Source organism: Ranitomeya variabilis, chromosome 4 (genome assembly GCF_051348905.1).
Source record: "Ranitomeya variabilis isolate aRanVar5 chromosome 4, aRanVar5.hap1, whole genome shotgun sequence".
Lineage (NCBI taxonomy): Eukaryota > Metazoa > Chordata > Amphibia > Anura > Dendrobatidae > Ranitomeya > Ranitomeya variabilis.
The window spans coordinates 281,113,064-281,136,053 of NC_135235.1; the positions used below are offsets into that span (position 1 = coordinate 281,113,064).

Consider the following 22,990-nt stretch of genomic DNA (forward strand, 5'->3'; position numbering starts at 1 on the left):
CTTTGGTATTTTTAGGTAGATGCATGTCTGTAGTTTATTTTTTGATATGATAGCCCTTACATATACGTAGCTTATTAACCCCTTCAGCCCTAGGCCTATTTGTACCCAAGTGCCTAAGCCAATCTGACCTGTGCCACTTCATGGGCTAATAACTTTGGAACGCTTTCACCTATCCAAGCCATTCTGAGATTGTTTTCTCGTGACATATTGTACTTCACGTCAGTGCTAAATGGGAGTCAATATATTTTACCTTTCTATATAAAAAAATGCTAAATATTCGGAAATTTTGGAAAAATCGGCAATTTTTTAACTTTGAAATTCTCTGCTTTTTACAAAAATACTGATACCCCCCATAATAGTTATTAATTTACACTCCCCACATGTTTACTTCATATTGGCATCATTTTGAAAATGAAACCTTATTGTTTTACGACGTAATAGGGCTTATAGTTTTATGCGCAATTTTTCACATTTACAGCAAAACCCACTTTTCAAAGGACCAAGTCACTTCTGAAGTCACTTTAAGGGGCTTACATAACAGAAACCACCCATAAATTACCCCATTTTGCAAACTACACCCCTCAAGCTGTTCAAAACTCATTTTTAAAAACTGTTAACCCTTTAGGTGTTCCACAGGAATTTTAGCAGAATGAAGGCGAAATTTCAAAATTTCATTTTTTTTCCAGATATTACATTGTAATCCAATTTTACCTGCAACCTAGCAAGGGTTAACGGCAAACCCAAACTTGGTTACCCTAATTCTGCAGTTTATAGAAACACCCCACATGTACTCGTAAACTAAAGTATGGGCACACAGCACAGCTCAACACGGAAGGAGCGCTATGTGGTTTTTGGGTGGCGGATTCACTGGAAGAAATCTAGGGGGCCATGTCACATTTGAAGGCTGCCTGAGGTACCCCCACAGTGGAAACCCCAAAAAGTGACCCTATTTTGGAAACTACACCCCCAAGGAATCTTTTAGGGGGTATAGTGACCACTTTGACCCAACCAGTGTTTCACAGTAGTTGGAAACACTTGGTTGAGAAAATGGAAAAAGTGCATTTTTTACATGAAGGTGTCATTTTAGGCTCATTTTTTTATTTTTAAGAGGTGTACCAGCAAAAAATGCACCCCACTATTTGTTCACCAATCTCTCCCGAACACAACAACACCCGATATGTTGTCGTACACTGCAGTATTGGGGAACGGCAGGCCTCGGAAGGGAAGGAGCGCCAAATGACTTTTGGAGTGCAAATTTTACTGGAAGAAATCTAGGGGGCTATGTCACATTTGAAGACACCCTGAGGTGCCCCAACACACGCACACACACTGACACATACACGTTCTGTGCTGAACAGGACTCTCCGGTCTTCTCTGCAGAGCTCCTATCTCCCTCTGTAGAGGCTGACACCTATTTCAGGATGCAGGCCTTAGAGATCTGTGTGTTGAATCCGGTGTAATCGCTGAAGGATCAGTGTCTGGAGTGATGGACGGCCGGAGGTACAACAGAGCAGTGAGACTACACAAGCTGGTCTATGAAGCACTTATGAGGCTTGCATGGAAAAACTTCCTTCCATGGCTAGAAGAAAACCATGCAAGGGACCTTCACCATCTGGATGAAACACTGAAGAACATCACAAACTTTCGCATCAGTGTGTCGCAGGGATCCTTCGAAAAGCTCTTGGATAATGAATCTTGCACACTTACCCTGAAGCTCTTTCAAGTTTATCTTGAGACCCTCAGAAATGAACAACTCTCAGCATTCTGGATGTCATACTTGGACATGGTCGAGACCATGCTGGCCCTGGTTCGAGCTTCAAGAGAAGGCAACTGGATGCTTCACCTAGGAGCAATCCGACAGATGATACCATGGTGTTTTGCCTATGACAAGGTCAACTATGCCCGATACCTAACCTATTACTATGCCACAATGTCTCGGCTGCCCATAGAACACCCAGAGGTCCATGAATACTTCATGCAAGGTGGCTTTTCGGTCCAGATCGGTAGCAAGAATCCTTTTGGACGAATTCCTGTGGACCAGACCATTGAAGAGACAATCAACAAAGACACCCAGACACCAGGGGGCACAAAAGGCTTCAGCCTCAAAGTTGGAGCTGTTTCCAGGTTCTACCTGACATCAGAGTACCGCAGTATGTACTTGAGGCAGCTGAGGGCCCTGGTAGGCCAACAATATACTGACTTCAGCCATTCAGACCTACAGGTGTCTAGGATTAGAAGAGATGAAGCCGATGTCCAATCTTTCGTTCAACTGCTGGAGACAGGTTGGGTGAACCCCTTCAACAAAGAGCATAATGGTGAACTTATCAGTTTGTCAACAGCGACTGTAGCACCACCAGATGTAGCCAAAGACCTTCAAGGGGCATACAGTATAGGAGAGGATGCATATCAAACATTCAAGGATGAGCGTTTGGGTACCGATAAGCCAACTACATTGTTTCATGACAAGATGACGAAGAACAAACTTAAAACGTTCTCTAACATCCAAATGAAGACACGCAGACAAGGTCTTGGCAAGGAGGTAATTTTGAAGGCTGACAGAAACCTATTTGGCCAGATGATACTTGTAGCTGAGAACAGAAAGCTACAAATGAGTGATGTCTTGACTCATCCCCTGGGTCCATTGCCATGGGCACTTGCCAATGGTGATGGGTCTATCCGCAAGACCAACAAGGCTGCCCTCGCAAGGGAGTTGGAGAGGAATGCTCGTCCTGCAGAAGTGATCCCCGAGCCCTCTGCAACCATCATTGATGGGATGAGCCTGGTTCAGAAACTGAAGGGAAACAATGCAACATTTGGCCAGCTAGCAGGCACAGCAATGAGTCGCGCTATCCATGAGGGTGCTAAGAGCAAGCGCATTGATATTGTCTTTGACGTCTACAAGGAGACATCCATCAAAGATACAGAAAGAGTCAACAGATATGAAGGCACAGGGATCCATTTCAAGAACATTCAACATGGGCACAACATCCAGCAGTGGAAAAAGCTTCTAAGTAGTTCCTCCAACAAGGCAAGTCTCATAAAGTTTCTGGTAGAAGAATGGAAGGCGAAACACCACAGGGAGAAGCTTGAGGAGAAGGAGCTGTATGTCACATGTGAGCAGCTCTGCTTTAAGATCACCAAAGAACAGTGGGAAGAGGCTGCTGACCTTAAGTCAAATCAAGAAGAAGCAGACACACGCCTCCTTCTCCATGCTCTTCATGCAGCAGAATCTGGTTACAAGTCGGTCATCATCACTTCGGAGGATACTGATGTCATGGTCCTGTGTCTGGGCATGTGCCACAAAATCCCATCCCACCTGTTCCAGAAATGCGGTACACAGAACCGGACAAGATTCCTGGATATCACCACTCTGAGCCGAACATTGGGAGGCAGCGTATGTGATTCATTGATTGGTATGCATGCATTTACAGGCTGTGACACCGTCAGTGCATTCGCTGGCCGTGGGAAGATGACGACACTCAAGCAGTTGAAGATGAACAAGACATACCAGGATGCCTTTCAGGAAGTTGGTCGTTCATGGGAAGTGTCTACCGAACTTTTTGAGAAGTTACAGGAAATCACCTGCCACATGTACCTGCCAACTACCCAAACAACTGATGTAAGCAGGCTCCGTTATCAGCTGTTCTGTGCCAGACGTGGAGTGGTAGAGTCAAGTCAACTCCCTCCTTGCCAGGACTGCCTTTTCATGCATGCACTGCGTGCAAACTACCAGGCTGCGATCTGGAGGAGAAGTCTGCAGAGCCAGCCATGGGTTGCAAACCCAACAGACTGCGGTTGGATGATAGATAACGACGGAAAGCTTGTTGTCAAGTGGATGCAAGGGGCACCAGCACCAGAAGCTATTATACAGCTACTGTCCTGCAAGTGTGTGCGGTCATGTGAACTTCCTCAGTGTACTTGCCTCAGCAATGGCCTGAAGTGCACAGACATGTGCAGATTACAGACATGCCAGAACAAGGGTACTGAAGACGAGCCAGTAGAACAACAGTCAGATTCAGAGTCCGATGTTGAAGATATTATGGAGTAACATATATATATATATATATATATATATATATATATATATATATATATATGCACATGACATGTTCAGTGTGTATTTACATAACTTGGATTAAATTTTGTTACAAATACTACATCTAGTCACTCCGGGTGGTACCGATATCGTCATATTTGGTTCTTGGCTCATGCTAAAATTCCTGTGGAACACCTAAAGGGTTAACAGTTTTTAAAAATGAGTTTTGAACAGCTTGAGGGGTGTAGTTTGCAAAATGGGGTAATTTATGGGTGGTTTCTGTTATGTAAGCCCCTTAAAGTGACTTCAGAAGTGACTTGGTCCTTTGAAAAGTGGGTTTTGCTGTAAATGTGAAAAATTGCGCATAAAACTATAAGCCCTATTACGTCGTAAAACAATAAGGTTTCATTTTCAAAATGATGCCAATATGAAGTAAACATGTGGGGAGTGTAAATTAATAACTATTATGGGGGGTATCAGTATTTTTGTAAAAAGCAGAGAATTTCAAAGTTAAAAAATTGCCGATTTTTCCAAAATTTCCGAATATTTAGCATTTTTTTATATAGAAAGGTAAAATATATTGACTCCCATTTAGCACTGACGTGAAGTACAATATGTCACGAGAAAACAATCTCAGAATGGCTTGGATAGGTGAAAGCGTTCCAAAGTTATTAGCCCATGAAGTGGCACAGGTCAGATTGGCTTAGGCACTTGGGTACAAATAGGCCTAGGGCTGAAGGGGTTAATAAGCTACGTATATGTAAGGGCTATCATATCAAAAAATAAACTACAGACATGCATCTACCTAAAAATACCAAAGAGAATTAGTCACTCCGCTTGGTACCGATATCGTCAAATTTGGTTCTTGGCTCATGGACTAAACCTCTTTCAGTTAGAGAGACATGGTCAACGCCATAAACGATAGTTGATTGGTACAAAATTGGTGGGTTTGGTTTCCTTTCATCTAATTGGTATAAGCTCTTTTAGAGTTTGCTCACATGGTGTGATTTTGCAGCATTTTTGTATGCAGGAAAAAACCACAGCATTTCTGAAATTTCTGCTCATTTTTTTCCTTGCAGATTTGCAGAGTATTTTTTTCAAATCTACAGCATGTCAATTCTATCAGTAATTTTTGGCAGCATTTTTAATCCATTCAAATGAATTGGAAAGAAGTGCATGTAAAAAAATGCATAAAAAATGACCATATTTTATGGAGCATTTTTTCTGCCAGCACTTTTTTTCCTGCAGAAAAATTGCTGCAAATAGTGAACGTATTTACATATCCTTTTGGTCCAACATTGTTTTGTTTCTTGACTGCCAACCAATAGTCTGGAGAAAACGATAACGCAGAAATAGAGAATGAGAAGTCTAAGGTTGGTTGGGGAAAATTAAGGACATATCTTGGGTTGTATGAAGTCTATGAAGAAATATTGAGATGGTTGAGACCAGTGTAGCGCATGCAGGCGAGAGGTCTGATCATGATCACTACACAGAAGAAGGGTATTGAAGTTTGAAGCAGGTTGTCCAGTTTCTTTCTGATAGTGATAGATGCTATTATGCAGGTTGCTAACTTCAGGCTATCCTTTACTTCCATCTCGGGAAGGTCCTTTTCTCACCAAACCTCTCTCTCTTTTCCTAACCGTGCACCCAACAGCCAGGCCAATCTTCTCTTTGGCTCCACTGATTTAGCCGTTTGCTTTTTGAGCCTGAAAGTAGAATGTGTTGGAACCTTAGCTTCTTCCACTATCAACAGAGATCTCATGAAATGCAATTGTCAACAGCCTGACATCAGTGAAAATGGTTTATATAAACATATTAAGGATGAGCTGTAATAGACATTGAAGGCAACAGAAGTGTTAATTGTAGCTCTTAGAATCACTTTCCTATGGTCAATCCCCCACCACAGTGGTTTTTACTCTGAGAAAAGTGCCAATTGGGCACTGAAACGCGTTGGTGTGAATAAAAAAAACTTGCTTATACTCTCCAGATCTCATCCTTTCCATGAGCACAGCCCGCACATTGTGTTAATCTCCTCTTTGCCAAATTGTTATCTGGACAAAACTTTGCTCCAATCTGCAGCTATGGCACATTATCCTTACACAACCCTTATAGGTGAGCGCTACCATCACCATCGCCCACATCATGTTCATTACGGTACTGCCTTATCTGTGCGCATTTGTCCCATCTAGATCTTCCTGATCCCCAACCAGTCTCTTAAAATGACAGCAGATAACTTGGATATTCATACATGGCAGTGGCAAAATACAAAACTCATCAGTTTGTATAAATGAGCCCAGGGCACATCCCACGACTTCCTCCAGATGTAATGAATACTGTTTTTTGCACCTCCTATGAGCCAAGGATGTAAAAACCTTTGCTCGATGTGACTATTCAGAAAGTTGAAAAACATACCCACTGGCTGGGTCAATACCTTTCCCTAGATCCAAGGCACAGAGACCCTTATGGATCTAAACTGCTGGATGCACATTCATAGAAGAGTTTACAACAATGTAATATATCTTCTTTGCAGGTGATGTGGTGGGGGTCTTCCAGGTTCTGGATCAATAGCAGAACCCAGTTCCTTTGGACTTTGAACACCATTCCATGCTGGCTCGGAGCTTTTATTTTCCCATGTCAGAAAGACTTCTAATTAGTCCAATATCCAGTGGTATTCGGAGTTCCTGGTTACACCAGTTGCCCATTTTTCTAGGTTAAATTAAGTTCTTTCACATCTACTAAGATACTAAGATGCTGAAGGTGATCAATCATCCCTGCCTTTCATAAAAATTGGTGCATGAATATCTCATCATCCCAATCACACAAAACGGTAGCATCTCATGTGGAGGGCCCAAACCACAGTCCTCAGCTGTTAATCCGCCAGGGTTTTGGCTGCCGATCTGTCAGGTTGGCCCACCGCCGAGCATAAATCATTGTTATGAGTCTTAAGCCAACCTCAACCAGGCTGTTAGAAAAGACAGGAACATAACTTACATATTATGTCATACATGGCAAAGGCAACAAACGCATAACTCGAGAGTTTACATAAAGGGGCCTGGGGTCAGGTGTAGATAGGAGGTTATGCATTAGAGCTGTCTTTTGATCATGAATAGTTCCTGGTAGGATAAAACTTGATTTATCTTCAAAAGAGAAACTTCCAACACTTCATCTCCACAAGCATCAAACTTCTACAACCACAGAACCCCTCCGTGACCCTCTATAAAGCGTTGTTTCTCCATGTCATCTCTCATCATTTATGACCGCAATTGAAGTCTACAACATGCGGACAACCCCAAGTTTATTTTTCTCCATGCTGTGCTTTCTCTCCATGGTTGGTAAGGGTTATTTATTCTTTACTTTCCTTCTTTTTTAACATTTGTAATTTTGAAACCCGTGCATCCCCCATCTTCCCCAACCCCATCATTTGCAGGGAAAGCTTTAATCTTCGAAACAAGAGTTTTGTCTTCTTACCTCCTGCCGGTGGATTTGCAGTAAGACAATAGGCTGTTTACACTAATAGACCAACATGGATACATGCAGCACAGAGGAAAGAAGGTGGAATTCAACATTTCTCCATCTGTTTCCAAAACCAATATTGACCCAAGACCCCTGCTTGGCTTCTTTAGTTAAATTGCTAGCAGACAAATCAAGTACTTTTTTCATCCCAGACCCCAGGAGTTTGGTCTAGTGGTGCCCTCCACAAAGAGAGTGAGTGAAGGATGTCTTGCCAGTGGCACATGCAAAGGAGCCAGTATTCCCTTAAGCAAATGGCAGGGGAGTTACTTTATAATAGAACCAAGAATTGTGCAACTTTTTTTTAAGTATTGGTTTGATAAATGGGATTTCTTTTTGGGGTCTAGACTTGTCCAAAGCAGAGGAGAAGATGGTGGTCAGTCTTCATCGAGGTCCAGGACCACTTCTAATGACTGAAAATGTTTCAGAGATGAGGTCAATGTTCACAAATATCATGTAGCCAGTAAGTCATGAGAAACTTTATAAACCTCTTTAGGTCTTTAAGAACAAAACTTTTTATTACGTCTTAAAAATATTGGAAATTGTCTGAGTTGGCTATTTATACAAACATTAGAAAAGAGACCATTCTGGACCTACGCTTCTGCTACGTTTTTCCTGAAGTGTAATCTTCCTGATAATGGAGTTGTCTTTCAAATATCTTTCACTTCTGGGTGTTTATATATAGATTTTTAAGCGAATCAGGTCAATATATTGACAAATGAGACAGATCACGTTTTTTTAAATCCATTATTTTCAAAAATCCATTCAAAATGATATTACTATAGGCAGGTAATGTATTAAGCATCACAGACAATTGGTATCAGAGCAAATTATCAATGTTAGAATGACAATTCAGTCAAGAAGACTAATGGATCTCCATCGTGATCTGTGGCCTGGCCTGGACTTCCATTAATGAACGACTTTTCAATTATACCACCCAACAACCCCAAAAATCCAGCATGGTAACTCCGCTTTTCCACAGATATCTCTTTGCAGATGGGATTTGCACCCAGGATCTCAGCATTGCAAGGACAATATCTACAAGGAGTTTGTATCTTCTCCCCGTGTTGGGGTCTCCAGTTTCTTCCCACGCTCCAAAAACATACTGATAGGGAATCTAGAATGTGATCTCCGGTGGGGACAGTGATGAAGATATTTGTAAATTGCTGTGGAATTAACGGCGTTTTTTAAGTGAGCAAAGTAAAGAAAGAAAAGAAAGAAAGAAAGAAAATGGGGGCACCGACCAACTGATTGTTGTGTGAGATGTCGATTGATCGGACATGTCTGATTCCTGTCTGCCAATTGCTTTGTTCTCCTGGAGATAAGGCACCCACAGAGATGTCTGTTGGCTGGTTTCTCATGGAACAGAGGAGTGCTTCTGTGTCATGGAGCAACCACTGAGATGGCTGTCGGCCAAGCAATTGGTCAAAGTATTGTTCGACTGACAGCCATCTAATGTGTATGGGTTCCTAAAAGGAGCTTTATGGTTGGATAGATAGACTTATCGATCAACCATGTTTGTAGACACCTGTACATGAGGATCCACCTGCTGAGTTAAGAGTTATACCCAAGATAGTAAGTTATTCCTTACTCCTAAAATAGGGGATAACTTAAATAATAAATAATAATCTTTATTTTTATATAGCGCTAACATATTCCGCAGCGCTTTACAGTTTGCACACATTATCATCGCTGTCCCCAATGGGGCTCACAATCTAAATTCCCTAACAGTATATTTTTGGAACTTACTTAACTTACTACCGTAATTGCTGGGGTCCGAAAGCTGGAACTTCTAGTAATCACGAGAATTGGGTTCTGAAAATTCTGATCATGACTGGATCAGAGGTGCGTATGCTCAACCTCCTCTAAATTTGTCTAAGGCACTGCCAAAGGTCAGTTCTTAGTCCCTTAGAAAATAAATGGGGAAAGCAAAAGATGGGGTTGTGAGTTCCAGAACCTCATTTTTGAGAATCAAGGAGATGGACAACCCAGGAATCAGTAAATTATCCCTTATCCATCCATTTTGGGATTAACCCTATAAACTCTAGTTACCAATTCCACAGTTGATTCTAAACCTCTAGAAATCGTATCTTCTGGCTGATTAAATACAGATAAAATTTCCAGCCCTTTGTCTATAAAAGCTTTGCTTTTTCTTCTTCCTTTTTTTTTTCCGTTGTGAATTACATTTCTCAGAAGAAACAGAAAGTAGGAGAAAGCGATATTGCATGATCTTCATGCTAATGGGTATATTACACCATTAGCTCAAATTATAGGAGCTGGTGAAATAAGCATTGTGAAGTCCCCAGAGCCTCTGACTAACCTTTAATTAAACTGATTGCTTTTTGAGAATTCTTTATTAGCCTCCTAACTTCCTATTAGGGGAAGCAATAGAAAGTCGTAATAGAAGTCCTGTAGGTACCTGCGCTTATTGATGTTGAGTGAATTGAAGGGGAACCGTGAATTTACATTGCCAAGGGGCGGCATATTTACCCTCTGCTGGGAGAGAGCTGGGTCAGTGTTGGAGGGAATTACCCCGAGGCAGCGCACGGGCACAGATGATTAACTGAGGCAGGAGCCCCTGCCATGATGCAGCTCCTTCCCTATGGTGGTGCTGAGTAAACAGTATTAGTCTCTGAGGGAGGGGGAGGTATACTGACAGCATGCTGAGCGTGTGCAGACCTATGTGGTAGCATCAGGCGGGCACCATGAAAGCACCCCTGCTATTCTGGGCTTATGCATTTGCAAAATCTGGATAAAGGATTTTTGCATAACACACGATTTAACATGGGGAGCAAAAATTGGAGGGAGGGAGGAGTGCAAATCGTTAACATGAGGATGACACGGGATTGAGGTGTAAAGGTAAATTCTGGAATCTAAAGAGGAATTCTAAATTCATAGTTGCAGCGCTGGGGTCCTGGGTTCAAATCCCACCAAGGACAACATCTGTAAGGAGTTTGTATGTCCTCCCCGTGTTTGAGTGGGTTTCCTCCTGGATCTCCAAATATTTTTTATGTGTGTATATATATTTTTTTTCGAAGAGCGAACATTGCGCAGATGAGAATCCAAAAATGCATATTTTGTCCCGCCACATTGATAACGCATAAAATCATCTTTGGTGAACATTGAGTAAAATTAGAGTAACATCATAAAATTAGCTGACGCGTTTCGCATGGTTATCTTGTTCTTAATCATGGCATCGTGCAGTTTCTTAAAGTGGACAACCCATTGAAAAATATTTTAAATTCTAAAGGTATGTGTCCACCGTCCGTAATGACGGCTCTTTGGACGGAGCGGAAAACTCGCTCCGCCCAAAGCGCCGCCCCCTTCTGTACGCACGTTGATTCCGGATGTGTTCATTGCACACATCCGAAATCTCCACACCCCATACATAGGGCCCTGTGATTTACCTTGCGGCAACGGAGCGTCGTCGCAAGGTAAACAAACATACTGCGATAAAATCCCCTCCACTATGCTGTAACATCTGGACGCTGCGGGTTGAACGCTGTGGTTGTACACAGCGTTCAATCCGCAGCTAATCCGGATGTAATTCGGCCCGTGAACACATACCCTTATGGGTTGGGGTATTATAATTAATTATTAGAATTATTTTTATATAGTAAAAACAATAGATTTCTTTTTTAAAACTATATTCTGTTTTTACTTTTTTTTTTTTTTTTTTTTTAAAAGCTTTCTATAAAAGCAAAGTTTAATAGCCTAGTCCACAAAAAATAGGAATATTTTTCACTTTAAGAAACTGCACCAGAGACTCACCCTTTGAAACAATTTAAAAAAAAATTGCATTTGCGGAAATATCAAGATATATTTGCATTGTTATTTATTTATTTTTTTTAAATGATAGCGCATTTTATGCTAAGTCATAATTTGGATGATAAATTCTCATTTGTGTGAATGGGAAGAAAAAAAATATCCCATGCTTACAATATAAAATAAAAAACGAGTCTAAATATGATAAATTTCTTTTGCTGCCGTAAGTAAAATGCAGCAGATATTACTGCCTCGGCTGGAGATTTTCCACTAGACCTTAGCTGATATTATTTTCCAGCAGCCTTATGGTCGTCCCCTGTAATCATTAGTTACCGGTGACTCATGCGCTATTAAGTGGACATTATAAAGCTCGGCAGAGGTCTTTATGAACTGTGGGGGCTTTGTCTAACATAACAGAGATGTTATTACTTTCATTGCCGAGTCAGTAATGTGCCTCTCGCCACGGCCGGGGTTTTACACGTGTGATCCGGTTGCTTGGGAGACTGCCGGGGACGGATGCTGCGCCACTCTCGTGTAATAATTAGTTTGGTTGCTACAGGGAACCCTGGAATTATTTGTCATAGGAGATGTTGACGTCGACGTTTCTTGGAAAACCATCCTCAGGTGTGATGAAATGGAGAATGTGAATGCTCAGCCGACACAGCACAGAGCTGCGAGGATGTCATGATCCCCGGTCCGTGAATCAGACGCCCCCGGCGCCTCGCCACTCTGATCCACAACATTCAGACAGATATTCTTCCTTTTGCAGATTTTCTATTTTGCACTTGTGCAATTTAAATTATAACCCAGGGCAGGGTAAGGGTATATTCACACTGAGGGTTTTTCAAGTTATCAAAAACTAGGATTTCTCAAATGGAAGCTACTCCTTCTTTGGGGGTTTTTTTCAGAATATTTTTTTTCAGAAGCATTTTTTTTCAGCCCTTTGATTGGAAAGAGCCTTGTATTGAGCATTTTCCATCAGGAGTCGATTCAAAGAAGTGACACCCACCTTCTTTTTTTCTACCAGTTGTTTGAAAGCCTAAAATAGACATATCAAAGTAATTACATCAGTCCATTGACCCAAGTGGAACTGATACAAATAAACCAGGTGAGTCCCAAAATCACAAATACAATAGGTTTGGGCACCCCAGAAGAAGCCAGCTCTGTTTGGGTGAAACCCTTGGTCGAGCATTATTGATCAAAGTTCCCATGAGGTGGCTAGCTATGGATGTTTTACTAAGTCGCTTTTTAATATGTGCTTTTGTGATAAATCTTTTACACCTTGATTATCTGGCATATTTGTACTACACTGCTCAAAAAAATACAGGGAACACTAAAATACCACATCCTAGATATCTCTGAATGAAATATTCCAGTTCCAAGTTTTTATTCATTGCAAAGTGGAATGTGTTCATAACAATAAAACATAACAATTATCAATGTAAATCAAAATGAATATTCCATGGAGGTCTGGATTTGGAATGATACTCAAAATCAAAGTGGAAAATCAAATTACAGGCTGATCCAACTTCAATGGAAATGCCTCATGACAAGGAAAAGATGCTCAGTATTGTGTGTGGCCTCAACGTGCCTGTATGATTTGCCTACAATGCCTGGGCATGCTCCTGATGAGGTGGCTGTTGGTCTCCTGAGGGATCTCCTCCCAGACCTGGACTAAAGTATCCGCCAACTCCTGGACAGTCTGTGGTGCAACGTGACGTTGGTGGATGGAGAGAGACATGATGTCCCAGATGTGCTCAATCGGATTCAGGTCTGGGGAATGGGCGGGCCAGTCCATAGTTTCAATGCCTTCATCTTGCAGGAACTGCTGACACACTCCAGCCACATGAGGATTGGCATTGTCCTGCATTAGGAGGAACCCAGGGCCAACCGCACCAGCATATGGTCTCACAAGGGGTCTGAGGATCTCATCTCAGTACCTAATGGCAGTCAGGCTACCTCTGGCGAGCATATGGAGGGCTGTGCGGCCCTCCAAAGAAATGCCACTCCACACCATTACTGACCCACTGCCAAACCGGTCATGCTGAAGGATGTTGCAGGCAGCAGATCGCTCTCCACGGTGTCTCCAGACTCTGTCACGTCTGTCACATGAGCTCAGTGTGAACCTGCTTTCATCTGTGAAGAGCACAGGGCGCCAGTGGCGAATTTGGCAATCCTGTGGCAAATGCCAAGCGCCCTGCACAGTGTTGGGCTGTGAGCACAACCCCCATCTGTGGATAATAATAATAATAATTTTTATTTATATAGCGCCAACATATTCCGCAGCACTTTACAATTAAGCGGGGACATGTACAAACAAATTCAATACAAGTTAAGACAATTTAAACATTGACATTAGGAGTGAGGTCCCTGCTCGCAAGCTTACAATCTACAAGGAAATGGGGGGACACAATAGGTGAAAAGTGCTTGTTATTTCAGGTCTGGCAATCTATAATATAACGCTGGGAGCGTCACTCTGTCCGAAGCCTCTATAGACTGCGCAAGCGCAAGCGCCGGCGCAGTCTGGACCGCACAGAGCGACGCTCCCAGGAGATCGCGGTATGCGTAAGCGCTGAACGCACACCGCGATCTCCACCGGACAAGCAGGGACGAGCCAGGAGGCGGAGGGTGAGTATACTTACCTGACCCGTTCCACCGACGCGCTTCCGGGCCGTGACTGTCCCCCTGATCCCGGAATCGGCGCCTGCGCAGTCCGCGCTTTCCGGCGCCATTTTCTTGAAGACACATTGCAGTGTCTTCAAGAAAATGGCGCCGGAAAGCGCGGACTGCGCAGGCGCCGACTCCGGGAGCAGGACCGAGAAAATGGCCGCACCCAGCACAGCCGCCGCGCCCAGCACAGCCGCCGCGCCCAGCACAGCCGCCGCGCCCAGCACAGCCGCCGCGCCCAGCACAGCCGACCATAGATGCCCACAGCCACGCACAGGCGCCCACAGCCACGCACAGCCGCCGCACCCAGCACAGCTGCCCACAGCCACGCACAGCCACCCATAGCCACGCACAGCCGCCGCACCCAGCACAGCCGCCCACAGCCACGCACAGCCGCCGCACCCAGCACAGCCGACCACAGCCGCCGCACCCAGCACAGCCGCCCACAGCCACGCACAGCCGCCGCACCCAGCACAGCCGCCCACAGCCACGCACAGCCGCCCACAGCCACGCACAGCCGCACCCAGCACAGCCGCCCACAGCCACGTACAGCCACCCATAGCCACGCACAGCCGCCGCACCCAGCACAGCCGACCACAGCCGCCGCACCCAGCACAGACGCCCACAGCCACGCACAGCCCACAGCCACGCACAGCCGCCGCACCCAGCACATCCGCCGCACCCAGCACAGCCATGCACAGCCGCCACAGCCACGCACAGCCGCCTACAGCCACGCACAGCCTCCCACAGCCACGCACAGCTGCCCACAGCCACGGACAGCCGCCGCACCCAGCACAGCCGCCGCACCCAGCACAGCCGCCGCACCCAGCACAGCCGCCCACAGCCACGCACAGCCGCCCACAGCCACGCACAGCCGCCCACAGCCACGCACAGCCGCCGCACCCAGCACAGCCGCCCACAGCCACGCACAACCGCTGCACCCAGCACAGCCACCCACAGCCGCCGCACCCAGCACAGCCGCCGCACCCAGCACATCCGCCGCACCCAGCACAGCCGCCACAGCCACGCACAGCCGCCACAGCCATGCACAGCCTCCGCACCCAGCACAGCCACGCACAGCCGCCTACAGCCACGGACAGCCGCACCCAGCACAGCCGACCACAGCCACGCACAGCCGCCGCACCCAGCACAGCCGCCCACAGCCACGCACAGCCGCACCCAGCACAGCCGACCACAGCCACGCACAGCCGCCGCACCCAGCACAGCCGCCCACAGCCACGTACAGCCACCCATAGCCACGCACAGCCGCCGCACCCAGCACAGCCGACCACAGCCGCCGCACCCAGCACAGCCGCCCACAGCCACGCACAGCCCACAGCCACGCACAGCCGCCGCACCCAGCACAGCCGCCGCACCCAGCACAGCCGCCGCACCCAGCACAGCCGCCGCACCCAGCACATCCGCCGCACCCAGCACAGCCATGCACAGCCGCCTACAGCCACGCACAGCCTCCCACAGCCACGCACAGCCGCCCACAGCCACGGACAGCCGCCGCACCCAGCACAGCCGCCGCACCCAGCACAGCCGCCCACAGCCACGCACAGCCGCCCACAGCCGCCGCACCCAGCACAGCCGCCCACAGCCACGCACAACCGCTGCACCCAGCACAGCCACCCACAGCCGCCGCACCCAGCACAGCCGCCGCACCCAGCACAGCCACGCACAGCCGCCACAGCCATGCACAGCCTCCGCACCCAGCACAGCCACGCACAGCCGCCTACAGCCACGGACAGCTGCCGCACCCAGCACAGCCACCGCACCCAGCACAGCCGCCGCACCCAGCACAGCCGCCCACAGCCACGCACAGCCGCCGCACCCAGCACAGCCTCCCACAGCCGCCTACAGCCACGCACAGCCGCTGCACCCAGCACAGCCGCTGCACCCAGCACAGCCGCCGCACCCAGCACAGCCGTCCACAGCTGCCGCACCCAGCACAGCCGCCCGCACCCAGCACAGCCACGTCACATACAGCCGCCCGCACTCAGCACAGCCACATACAGCCGCCCGCACTCAGCACAGCCGCCCGCACTCAGCACAGCCGCCCGCACTGATGGGGGCGCAGGATGGAGCAGCACGTGATAGGATGGGGGCGCAGGATGGGAGCACATGACAGGATGGGGATGAGGATGGAGCAGCACATGACACGGTGGAGCAGCACATGACAGGATGGGGGCGCAGGATGGAGCAGCACATGACACGGTGGAGCAGCACATGACAGGATGGGGATGCAGGATGGAGCAGCACATGACACGGTGGAGCAGCACATGACAGGATGGGGGCGCAGGATGGAGCAGCACATGACACGGTGGAGCAGCACATGACAGGATGGGGGCGCAGGATGGAGCAGCATATGACAGGATGGGAGCAGCACATACCAGGATGGAGACCATATTCCAATATAAATGCTCGCCACCCGGGCGTAGAACGGGTTCAATAGCTAGTTATAATAAATAGGGATTTTCATATAAAGCTGCATGATCCGGTCATCAGCCCGTGTGTTTAAGTGCAATAGTCAAGTATCAAGTGCAGCTGTTATGTGCATGGAGGGTGTGGAGACAGATGAATAGTAGGGTGCAGATTCAGAATAATATTTGGAAGGAAGGAACAGGGCAAAGTTAGTTTACTGAGTAGTTGATGTAGTAGGCTTGTTTGAAGAGATGGGTTTTTAAAGCGCGCTTGAACAGGTCGAGGCAAGGTATCAGTCTGATCTTCTGGGGAAGTACATTCCAGAGAGCTGGCGCAGCACGAGAGAAGTCTTTGAGATGGAGGTGCGAGGTTCGGATTACAGGGGATGTTAGTCTTGGGTCATTTGTAGAACGGAGGGCACGTGTAGGGCGATAGACAGAGATGAGACAGGAGATATAAGGCGGTGCAGAACTGTGGAGAGCTTTGTGGGTAAGATCATCCTCATGGAGTCAGTTTCTAACCGTTTGTGCAGACATATGCACATTTGTGGCCTGCTGGTGGTCATTTTGCAGGGCTCTGGCAGTGCTGCTCCTGTTCCTCCTTGCACAAAGGCGGAGGTTGTTGCCCTCCTTTGGCCCCCTCAACATCTCCTGGTGTACTGGCCTGTCACCTGGTAGCGCCTCCAGCCTCAGAGAACTACGCTGACAGACACGGCAAACCTTCTTGCCACAGCTCGCATTGATGTGCCATCCTGGATGAGCTGCACTACCTGAGCCACTTGTGTGGGTTGTAGAGTCCGTCTCATGCTACCACAAGTGTGAAAGCACAACCAACATTCACGTGACCAAAACATCAGCCAGAAAGTATTGGTACTGAGATGTGGTCTGTGGTCCCCCACCTGCAAAACCACTCCTTTATAGGGGGTGTCTTGATAATTGCCAATAATTTCCATCTGTTGTCTATTCCATTTGCACAACAACATGTGAAATTGATTGTCAAACAGTGTTGCTTCCTAAGTGGACAGTTTGATTTCACAGAAGTTTGATTTACTTGGAGTTAGATTCTGTTGTTTAAGTGTTCCCTTTATTTTTTTGAGCAGTGTATATACCGTACTTTTTTTTAATCAGGCAGCCATGTTTCGCAACTTATGAAGCCACGGGACAATGAAGATCTTTGATTCGGTTACATTAGTATGCCGATGGTGGTAAATGTGCCTAATTTGCAGTGGTTCACAGTGGACATTGCCTTTCTTGGTTTTTGAGGCGGCGGTGAGTGTTCACCATCACCATTCTGGACTTTCTTCATACTTCTGTAGTGAAGTACTCCTGTTTTTTTTGTTTGTTTTTTTTGTGTGAAAGTTTTGAAGCATCTAAAACACTAAACATATGAACAGCAAGTTGTTTTTTTCACATAAATCAATAGGAGGAGGCCCTTGTCCCCTGTAAAAACAAAAATATTCACCTTACCCCTAATCTACCGATGCCCATGTCCCCTGCAAAATTAACAAAAATCATAAATAACTATATCCCTCACCTGTCCGAACTGCAGATAAGGCATACTGTCCCACACTATTCCATCTCTGCGATATGTGGTTTTCAACCTGATTGGTGCAATGATGCGACCCTCCATGCTGAAAACCATGGAAGAATGAGGTCATAGAGGTCACTGCCGGTCATTGAAGCACCATTCCCCAGCTTTCACTGTGAGTGGCCCGATGAACTGTGGTGACTTAAATAGAATATAATAGATTTAAGAAAATAGAATAGAAGACGTAAAAAAATAAATGTCAGTGAACATTTATTAAAGGTGATTCTGGCAGCTAAATATGAAAGAGTTCTTTACAGTTACTGCAGTGAGAATGTGGACTGCTCTACCCCAATAGGTAATAATGGCAGATACTATATTAGCATTTATAAAAGTGCTTGATGCTTTTCTCATAACCAGTGGCATTGTGGGTTATAAATAATTCAGGGGTGTCGCAAAGGAAGTGGAATTGTGCATTTTGTTGAGATATTGGACTTCAGAGGGCCCAAATACTGTTTATGCACAGGGAGTTGGTGGAAACCATCGGACTGCACTTGTATGACATCTGAGTACAGTATGATTTTCACAGACTGACAGAATGGAGAAGATGGAGAAATATTTTTTTTCAATATCCTCCTCATCCGAGAAAATTGGATCACGTGGATCTGGTCAGAGTGTGATTAGCATAATTAGCCTGATTCTTTTGGATCAGAGAAAATACTGTTATGTGACCGTAACCAAGCAGACATGCACACTAACCCTATACAGAAACCTATAGTCTCCCCTGCACTTCCCCCAGCCCTGGAATGCTGGGATCTCCCACCAAGTAGAGTATGACGTCTTATATCTCCCCTGGGAAAGATCAACACCGCAAGCTGCTTCACCTCTCACACAAAACCCATCTCTAGGGAGCCGTCTCCGAAGAAGTCAAATCACGTGCAAAAACAAATCCAAACAAGCTGGGGGGAAAATAGACATAAAAGGACAGTTTAGCCCTTACACGTGTGGGAAATATAAACGGGAAGGAGGCACGAAACGAACAGAGACCCAACGAGAAGGCCACTGATGGACTGAAGGAATGGTGACATCCATCACTATAGCACTGCAGTGGCACAAGGTCACATTGTAAAGGAACACAAGTGTAACTAGTCATGAGCAAATTCACATATTGGTAGTGATATGCCATCGATCATAAATTACTTTTTCTTTCTTTTTTTCATGTTTTAGACCAGAATTTCTTAAGGTACCTTCACACTCAACAACTTTCCAACGAGAACAACAACGATCCGTGACGTTGCAGCGTCCTGGATAGCGATCTCATTGTGTTTGACACGAAGCAGCGATCTGGATCCCGCTGTTATATCGCTGGTCGGAGCTAGAAGTCCAGAACTTTATTTGGTCGCTAGATCGGCGTGTATCGTCATGTTTGACAGCAAAAGCAACTTATGTCAGCAATGTTTTTACATGGAGCGTGAACGAGAAGTGAGTCGCCGTTACGTCACTGGATCGCTCCTGCATCATTCTGGAGCTGCTGTGTTTGACGTCTGTACAGCGACCTAACAGGGACGCTCCAGCGATCTAGTTTAGGTCGGATCGTTGTCTATATCGCTGGAGCGTCGCTTAGTGTAACGGTACCTTTAGCCTTTTTCAGCAACAAAGTACCTTCTATTGTTCCCTGGCAAGAGTTGGGGTCCATGGCCCCTAGTGGGGCCTAATCTGCTCAAATTTCAATTTGACACCTCTGGCGTACATGTAGAGGAGACAAAAAAGCACAAAAAGAGGACTTAAAAATCCTCCAAAAATTCAAAAACAGTAGAAAAAAGGCGGCGATGTTTACCTGCCCAGGCCTCCAAACAAATGCACTATCAGGATGCAGTGGACCCATGTAGTTAAGATGGAGGCAACACAGGTGCAAAAATACCGATGAGACGACCACTCGCGGCCTGCCAATCCTATGGAGGGGGTGATTGCTTGGTCGTATGCTGCCAAACTGCAGAAAGAGATACATGTGGACGTATATAAAGACTAGCTGTTTCAAGCCAGCTAATGCTCGGCACGCTCATTGCTATCTAATTAATGCTGCTAGTGATTAAACTAAAGTAAATAATGACAACATTCAATAGCGCTTACGCAGGTGGTAAATTAACTTAAAATCAAGTTAATAACAATAATAATCATAAAAAATCTGAATAATACTAATAATACATTTTATTCACAGTGTAAAATCAAAAACAAACTGGATTCAGTAAGATGTGCGTTTTTTATTCATTCCGGCATCTAAACAAATTTCATAACGAAACATAAATTAAGTTTAAATTTCTCTGTAAACACAATTAAATGTATAGTCATTTTCGTCATTTTCAAAGATCTTTCCTTGACTTCTACCAGGTACAATTTGAACTGAAAGACCTTTACAACTTGTTACTCTAGAGAATGCAGTGTATAATTGACCATGTATAGTACCACTTCCGCAGCACGATGCAAACTTTGCACTGTGTAATTTTTCATTCCAAAAGTGAGATGCACCGCAATCACTACACGCTCGTATATCAGCTTCCCTTCTTTCTGTCACTCGGTTGATATAAACCTTGTGATATCTTACTCTGTCCTTATCAATCTGCTCAGGTGTTCGTTGTTAACCAATCCTACGATTTAGTCGATATTGTTGTCGATCAGCTACTGCATCTTTTCCTGCGGCCTGTGAGATGGACCTGGCGACTCTTCTTGGCTCATTTTGTTTGGGAGAATGCGGATGCAATTAAATGTACGTTTACCTTGGCTGAAGTGGTTGAATTACATAGAAAGGAAATGCTGCATGTGGTAATGTGGGGGGCGGAGACTCGTGTGGTAATGTGTGGGGACAGAGCCTCGAGTGGTAATGTGGGGGAACGGAGCCTCGTGTGGTAATGTGGGGGAATGGAGCCTCGTGTGGTAATGTAGGGGAATGGAGCCTCGTGTGGTAATGTGTGGGGACAGAGCCTCGTGTGGTAATGTGGGGGGGCGGAGCCTCGTGTGGTAATGTGGGGGGGCGGAGCCTCGTGTGGTAATGTGTGGGGATGGAGCCTCGTGTGGTAATGTGTGGGGATGGAGCCTCGTGTGGTAATGTGTGGGGATGGAGCCTCGTGTGGTAATGTGTGGGGATGGAGCCTCGTGTGGTAATGTGTGGGGACGGAGCCTCGTGTGGTAATGTGGGGGGGCGGAGCCTCGTGTGGTAATGTGTGGGGGCGGAGCCTCGTGTGGTAATGTGTGGGGACGGAGCCTCGTGTGGTAATGTGTGGGGACGGAGCCTCGTGTGGTAATGTGGGGATGGAGCCTCGTGTGGTAATGTGGGGGAACGGAGCCTCGTGTGGTAATGTGGGGGAACGGAGCCTCGTGTGGTAATGTGGGGGAATTGGAGCCTCGTGTGGTAATGTAGGGGAATGGAGCCTCGTGTGGTAATGTGTGGGGACAGAGCCTCATGTGGTAATGTGGGGGGGCGGAGCCTCGTGTGGTAATGTGTGGGGACAGAGCCTCGTGTGATAATGTGTGGGGATGGAGCCTCGTGTGGTAATGTGTGGGGGACGGAGCCTCATGTGGTAAGGTGGGGGGCGGGATTATGTGTGGTTATGTGGTGGGAGGCGGGATTATCTGTGGTGGGGGGCGGGATTATGTGTTGTAATGTTGTGGGGGAATGGGATTATCTGTGGTAATGTGGTGGGGGGGCGGGAATATGTGTGGTGGTGTGGGGGGGGCGAGATTATGTGTGGTGGGGGGGTGGGATTATGTGTGGTGATGTGGGGGGGCGGGATTAAGTGTGGTGATGTGGTGGGGGGTGGGATTATGTGAGGTGATGTGGTGGGGGGTGGGATTTAGTGTGGTGATGTGGTGGGGGGGCGGTATTGCGTGTGGTAATGTGGTGGGCAGGATTGTGTGTGGTAATGTGGTGGGGGGACGGGATTGTGTGTGGTAATGTGGTGGGGGCAGAATTGTGTGTGGTGATGTGGGGGGGAGCTACTGTGCAGGGGCAGGATTAGCGAGTGTGATGTTGTGGGGGGCGGGATTATGTGTGGTGATGTGTTGGGGGCAGGATTATGTGTGGTGATGTGGGTGGGATTATGTGTGGTGATGTGGTGGGGAGCGGGATTGTGTGTGGTAATGTGGTGGGGGGTGGGATTGTGTGTGGTAATGGGGTGGGGGGCGGGATTGTGTGTGGTGATGTTGTGGGGGGTGGAGCTACTGTGCAGGGGGCGGGATTAGCAAGTGTGATGTGGTGGGGGGCAGGATTGTATGTGGTGGGGGGCGGGATTATCTGTGGTGATGTGTTGGGGGGGTGGGATTATGTGTGATGATGTGGTGGGTGGGCGGGAATGTGTGTGGTAATGTGGTGGGGGGTGGGATTATTTGTGGTAATGTGGTGGGGGGCGGGATTGTGTGTGGTAATGGGCTGGGGGGCGGGAATGTGTGTGGTGATATTGTGGGGGGCGGAGCTACTGTGCAGGGGGTGGGATTAGCAAGTGTGATGTGGTGGGGGGGCAGGATTGTGTGTGGTGATGTGGTGGGGGGTGGGATTATGTGTGATGATGTGGTGGGTGGGCGGGATTGTGTGTAGTAATGTGGTGGGGTGCGGGATTATGTGTGGTAGTGTGGTGGGGGGCGGGATTGTGTGTGGTAATGTGGTGGGGGGCGGGAATGTGTGTGGTGATATTGTGGGGGGCGGAGCTACTGTGCAGGGGGTGGGATTAGCAAGTGTGATGTGGTGGGGGGGCAGGATTGTGTGTGGTGATGTGGTGGGGGGAGGGATTATGTGTGGTGATGTGGTGCGGATTGTGTGTGGTAATGTGGTGGGGGGCGGGATTGTGTGTGGTAATGTGGTAGGGGGCGGGATTGTTGTTGTGAACTATACCTTTTGGCTCCCTCTTGTGGTCACTAGCGATTTGGCACTTGGATTTTCTTTTACCAGGTTGGTACTCACCTGCTTCGTTAGACCATGGGTGTTGCTATTTAAACTTCCTGGATTCTCAGTCCAGTGCCTGGCATCGTTGTAATCAGTTCACTTCTGTTTGCTCCTGTCTTCAGGTCCTG

At 46.8% G+C, this 22,990-nt stretch overlaps 1 long non-coding RNA gene across 2 annotated transcripts in view; it reads left to right on the forward strand.

Annotated features, from left to right (window-relative positions):
* Positions 1 to 22,990, forward strand: part of LOC143764452 (uncharacterized) — a 61,006-nt gene that overhangs the window by 12,943 nt on the left and 25,073 nt on the right. Inside the window, exon 4 of one of the 2 annotated variants that reach the window (XR_013213200.1) lies at positions 19,157 to 19,696. The exons of the other annotated variant lie outside the window; for it this stretch is intronic. This is a non-coding gene — a long non-coding RNA (uncharacterized LOC143764452). Of the gene's footprint in view, positions 1 to 19,156; positions 19,697 to 22,990 lie in introns of those variants that run through there. 2 annotated transcript variants of the gene reach the window in all.